Source organism: Leptonychotes weddellii, chromosome 15, assembly GCF_054177405.1.
Source record: "Leptonychotes weddellii isolate Sample4059 chromosome 15, ASM5417740v2, whole genome shotgun sequence".
NCBI classification, from domain to species: domain Eukaryota; kingdom Metazoa; phylum Chordata; class Mammalia; order Carnivora; family Phocidae; genus Leptonychotes; species Leptonychotes weddellii.
In genome coordinates this window covers 6,192,417-6,198,392 of record NC_138383.1, presented here as the reverse complement: position 1 = coordinate 6,198,392, position 5,976 = coordinate 6,192,417, and the positions used below count along the sequence as shown (strand labels likewise).

The window sequence follows — 5,976 nt, the reverse complement described above, 5'->3', positions numbered from 1 at the left end:
ACATCTTTCCTCTCTTCTCTGCTTCCTTCCAGCTATGTGTGGAGGGCAGGAGCTCAGTCCTGTGTGGCTCCAGGAAAAGACGTGACCCGCGTAGGATGGTACCTGCAAATACCTTTATAAATCACAGCTCCATGGAAGTGTCTGGATCGCTGCAGCATGGGGACAACCAGCGGAGGGATCGGAAGAACACAAAAGCCCTGAAGATGGAGTCTCCCTTGTCTCATGGACAAGGATGCTGAGGCCCAGAGAGCAGAGGCTTGCCCATGGTTCCAGAACCAGTGTCACATTCCTCTGGACTCTTAGATAACTTTACTTTTAATATTAAGAGATATCAGTACAGTTTAAAATATCTTCGGAGAGAAGGAAAAAGTTATTTAAGCCATGCCTCCTCTGTGCCCACAATCCTGTATTAAAGAAAGCTCCTCCCTTTTGAAGGCTGAATAGTAGTCCATTGTGGGATCGAGCACACTAGGCTCATCCTTTCATCCATCGATGGACACTTGGTTGGTTTCTGTGTTTTAGCTATTGTGAATATGTTGCTATGAACATGGTATATAAATATCTCTTTGAAACCCTGCTTTCAATTCTTTTAGATATATACCCGGAAGTGGAACTGCTGAATCATTAAAAGAATCTATTTTTAAGCTTTTGAGGAACTGCCATCCTGTTTTTCCACAGCAGCTGCACCATTTTACATTCCCACCAGCAGTGCACAAGGCTTCCAATTTCCCCACATGCTCTCCAACACTTGTTTTCTGTTTTTGTTTGTTTGTTTTGATAGTAGCCATCCTAATGGATGTGGTATATCATTGTAATTTTGATTGGCATTTCCCCAGCGATGAGCGATGGCGAGCATCTTTTCATGTGCTCATTGGCCAGCTCTGTGTCTTCTTTGGAAATGTCTATTCAAGTCCTTTGTCCAGTTTTGAAATGAGTTTTTTTGTTGTTGAATTTTAGTTGTCTATTTATTCTGGATAATAATCCCTTATCAGATATATAATTTGAACATATTTTCTCTCATTCTGTAGATTGCCTTTTTATTCTGTTGATACATCTTTGATGCACAAAACTTTATTTTTTTAAAGATTTTATTTATTTATCTGAGAGAAAGAGGGAGAGCAAGCAAGCACCAGAGTGAGGAGAGGCAGAGGGAAAGGGAGAAGCAGACTCCCCACTGATCAGGGAGCCCAATGCAGGGTTCGATTCCAGGACCCTGGGATCATGACCTAAGCCGAAGGCAGATGCTCAATGGACTGAGCCACCCAGGCACCCCTGATGCACAAAACTTTAATTTTCTTGATGTCCTATTTGTCTATTTTTTCTTTTGTTGCTTTTGCCTTTTGGGTTAGATCCAAAAAATCATTGCTGAAGTCAATGTTGTGAAGCTTTTGCCCTATGTTTCCTTCTATGAGTTTTATAGATTTATATCCTATATTTAGGTCTTTGATCCATTTTGAGTTTGTTTTTGTATATGCTTTTAGGTAAGGGACCAACTTAATTCTTTTGCATGTAGACATCCAGTTTTCCCAACACTGTTTATTGAAAAGATTGTCCTTCCCCACTGAATGGCCTTGACCCCTTTGTGGAAAATCATTTGACCACACTTAGGAGGGTTTATTTCCAGACTCTATTTTACTCCATTGGTCTCTATGCCTGACTTCATGTCAGCATCACTGTGTTTCAGGGTTTTTTTTTTTTTTAAGATATATTTATTTATTTTAGAGAGAGAGTGTGTGTAGGGCAGAGGGAGGGAGGGAGAGAGAGAGAGAGGGAGAATTTCAGCAGACTCCTTGCTGAGTATGGAGCCCAACACAGGGCTCAATCCTAGAACCCTGAGATCATGACCTGAGTGGAACCAAGAGTCCAATGCTTAACCAATTGAGCCACCCATGTGCCCCAGCATCACTGTCTTTTAATTACTGTGGCTTTGTAGTAAGTTTTGGAACCAGAAATGTGGGTCCTCCAGTTCTTTTTAAAGATCGTTTTCCCTAGTCCCATGAGATCCTACAAGATTCTGTACAAATTTTAGGATGGATTTTTCTATTTCTGCAAAAAATGTCATTGGGATTTTGATAGAGATTGTATTGGATCTGTAGATCACTTTGTGTAGTACTGACATCTTAACAATATTAAGCCTTCCAATCCATGAGCATGAGATGTCTTTTCATTTATTTGTGTCTTTAATTTCTTTCAGCAATGTTTTGTAGTTTTCATGGTACAAGTCTTATACTTCCTTGGTTAAATTAATTCCTAAGTATTTTACTCTTTTTGATTTTATTGTCAATGGATATATTTTCATAATTTCCTTTCCTGATTGTTTACTGTTAATGTATGGAAATGCAACTGATCTTTGTGTGTTGGTTTTGTATCTTGCTACTCACTGAATTCATTTTTTGTTCTAACTTTTTTTTTGGTGGAATCTTTAGGGTTTTCTACATGTAAGACCATATCATCTTCAAACAGAGATAATTTTATTTCTTCCTTTACAATGTGGATGCCTTTTAATTATTTTTCTTGCCTAATTGCTCTGTCAGATCTTCCAATGCTATGTTGAATAGAAAAAGCACAAGGGGGTATCCTTGCCTTGTTCCTGACCTTAGAGGAAAAGCTTTTAGTCTTTCACAGTTGAGCATGATGTGGATTTTTCATACATGGCTTTTACTATGTTGAGGTAGTTTGCTTCTATTCCAAGTTTGTTGAGTGTTTTTGACCATGAAAGAGTGTTGGATTTTGCCAAATGCTTTTTCTGCATCAACTGAAATGATAATTCTTTTTCTTCTTTATTTTATTAATGTAGTGTGTTCCATTGATCAGTTTTTTCCATTGAAACATCTTTGCATCCCAGGAATAAATCCCCCTTGGCCGTGGTGTGTAATCCTTTTGCTGTTTTGCTGAATTCAGTTTATTAGTATTTTGTTGAAGATTTTTTTTGCATCAGTGTTCATAAGGGATAGTGGCCTGTAGTTTTCTTTTCTTGCAGTGTTTTGTCTGGCTTTGGTATCAGGATGATACTGGCCTCATACAAGGAGTCTGGAAATGTTGCTTCTTTCTCTGGTTTTTGGAAGAGTATAGGAAAGATTGGTATTCATTTTTCTGTAAATGTTTGCTAGAGTTAATCTGGGAAGCCATCTGTTCAGACTTTCTCCTCCTCCTCCTCCTCCTCTTCTTCTTCTTCAGAGAGAGAGAGCATGTGAGTTGGGGGAGGGAGAGAGAGAATCTCAAGCAGACTTTATGCTGAATGCAGAGCCCAACGTGGGGCTCGATCTCACAGCCCTGAGATCATGACCTGAGCCAAAATCAAGAGTCGATAACCAAGTGAGGCACCCAGGAGCCCCAAGACTTTCTTTTTCTTGATTCAGTCTTGCTAGGGTCTAGGAATTTGCCCATTTCACCTACATTACCCACTTTGTTGGTCTACAGCTGTTCACAGCAGTGTCTTGTAAATCTTTCTGATCTTATGGAGTCAGTAGTAATGCTCCCAATTTCATTTCCAATTTTGGTAATTTCAGTTTCTTTCTGTTTTTGTTTTGTTTTGTTTTGTTTTTTTAGTCCATCTAAGTCAAGTTTTGTCAGTTTTGTTGATCTTTTGAAGAAACAAGTTTTGGTCTCACTGATTGTCTCTATTTTTTTTTTCCCCCTATTCTCTATCTTGTTTATCTGTGCTCTAATCTTCATTATTCCCTTCCTCCTGGTAGTTTTTGGTTTATTTTGTTCTTCTTTTTTTTAATTCCCTAAATTGTGAAGTTAGGCTTTTTATTTGAGATCTTTCTCATTTTTTAACGTGAGCCTTTACAGCTATAAATCTCCCCCTTAGCACTGCTTTTGTGCATCCCATGTTTAGTATGTTGCATTTTTGTTGTCATTCATCTTTGAGTATTTTCTAATTCCTTCTTTGATCCACTGGTTGTATAAGAGTGTGTTGTTTAGTTTCCACAAATTTGTGAATTTTCTGGTTTTACCTCTGTGATTGATTTCTAACTTCATCCTGTAATGGGTGGAGAAAATTCTTTGTATGATATCTACTTTTAAAAATCTACTGAGATGTAGTTTATGGCCTCACATACAGTTGATCCTAGAAAATGTCCCATGTGTACTGGAGAATGTGAGTGCTGTTGTTGGGTAGGGTGTTCTGTGTATGTCTGTTAGATCTCATTGATTTACTGTGTTGTTCAAGTCTTCCATTTCCTCATTTATCTCCTGTCTGGTTGTTCTATCCATTATTGAGAGTGGGCCATTGACGTCTTCAACTATTATCATAGAACTATCTGTTTCTCTCTTCAGTTCTGTCAGTTTTTGCTTCATATATTTTAATGGTCTGTTGTTAGGAACATAAAGATGTATGATTGTTAAATCTTGCTGTCACTACCTATCCAACTTTATGCTGTATGAGAAATAAACCTGAACGTGGTTTAAAACAGAGGGACATGGTAGAAGATAGGATCTAAGACCTAAGGGATTATTTGAAGGACTGTTTCTTCTTTAAATGCAATGGATTAAAAATCTTTACTGAGTCTGAATTTCCACCAACTAGGAAAAAAATCCTCTGTAAAATGCAAAGTTCTAGAGTATAAGCAAGTGTAATTGATGCTAGCTGCTATAACAACTACGACCATGCCAACAAAACTGGTTGGAGTGGGAGTGGGGGCTAGATCAAGAGGGTATTTCTATCATAGCCACACACTGTTCCCACCCTCTTGCCCCATGAATCTCTAAGGTGGGGGATAAATTTCCCAGTGTAGACTGCCTGTCATGGTGGCTACCCCTTGGGAGTCCTTAAAATCACTTCCCAACAGTGGGTCTCAGCGAGGACCATTCCAATTTTCCAGAGGTCTAACAGCACAAGGGAGTGTGCTGGCTCTCCATCTTTTTCCCCCAGAAGTCTTGTTGCTTTAATCTACACGAATTTGTCCAGCTCCCATTCAGGAAACTGTGCATACCAAAGGACTTTGGGAAAGGCAATCACTGTCAAGTCAGATTTCTTTCTTTCTTTTTTTTTTTTAAGATTTTTATTTATTTATTTGAGAGAGAGAGAATGAGAAAGAGAGAGCAGAAGGAGGGGGAGGGTCAGAGGGAGAAGCAGACTCCCTGCTGAGCAGGGAGCCCAATGCGGGACTTGATCCCGGGACTCCAGGATCATGACCTGAGCCGAAGGCAGTCGCTTAACCAACTGAGCCACCCAGGCGCCCTCAAGTCAGATTTCTTAAAAGCTCTTTTATAGCCTTCTTCCAGGGCCCCTGGTGGATGTGCATCTTATAATCACATCATGAAGAGTGGCAACCTGGTGACTCTTCCCTGAACAAAGATTCGTTCCAGGGCTATTTGTCACAACCAACATTTTATTTGATTTCATATTTTTAATTTTATTTATTAGAAATTAAGCAATGTATTACATGATTCAGAACTCAAAATTTAAAGGAGAATGGACAGTGAAAATCAGTGTCTTGAATATTCCTATCTCCAGTCATCCAGAGATAATGTTAATATTTTTTATGTTTCTTCCCTGAGATATTTAATAATAGTGTACATCTATACAGCATATATCTTTCTGGGAATGGGTGAGCTGAAGTTTATTCATGCAGTGGAAACAGATGGCTTTCTTTATTTTATTTATTTATTTATTATTTTAAAAAATATTTTATTTATTTATTTGACAGAGAGAGAGAGAGAGAGCACAAGCAGGGGAAGTGGCAGGCAGAGGGAGAAACAGACTTCCCGCTGAGCAGGGAGCCCGATGCAGGACTCGATTCCGGGACTCCAGGATCATGACCTGAGCCGAAGGCAGCCGCTTAACTGACTGAGCCACCCAGGCGCCCCGGCTTCCTTTATTTTACAGAAGAAGAACCATTGGCCAGAGAGGTTTCCTGAAATGAGAAATACCAAGAAGAGGGGTAATAGAAAGTCTGATTCTTGCATCCAGGACTTGTGGATCTTAGTGTTTTAAAAATCTTTATTTTGAAACAATTTCAAACTTACAGA

General features: G+C 39.1%; 1 protein-coding gene across 1 annotated transcript in view; it reads left to right on the top strand.

The window, feature by feature from the left end:
• The window catches only part of CD300A (CD300a molecule), a 12,110-nt gene extending 11,870 nt beyond the window's left edge, over nt 1-240 (top strand). The window contains exon 9 of the mRNA XM_081804565.1: nt 33-240. The gene's annotated coding sequence lies outside the window, so the exon portion shown is untranslated. The remainder of the gene's footprint in view (nt 1-32) is intronic.
• Nucleotides 241-5,976: the final 5,736 nt, after the last annotated feature.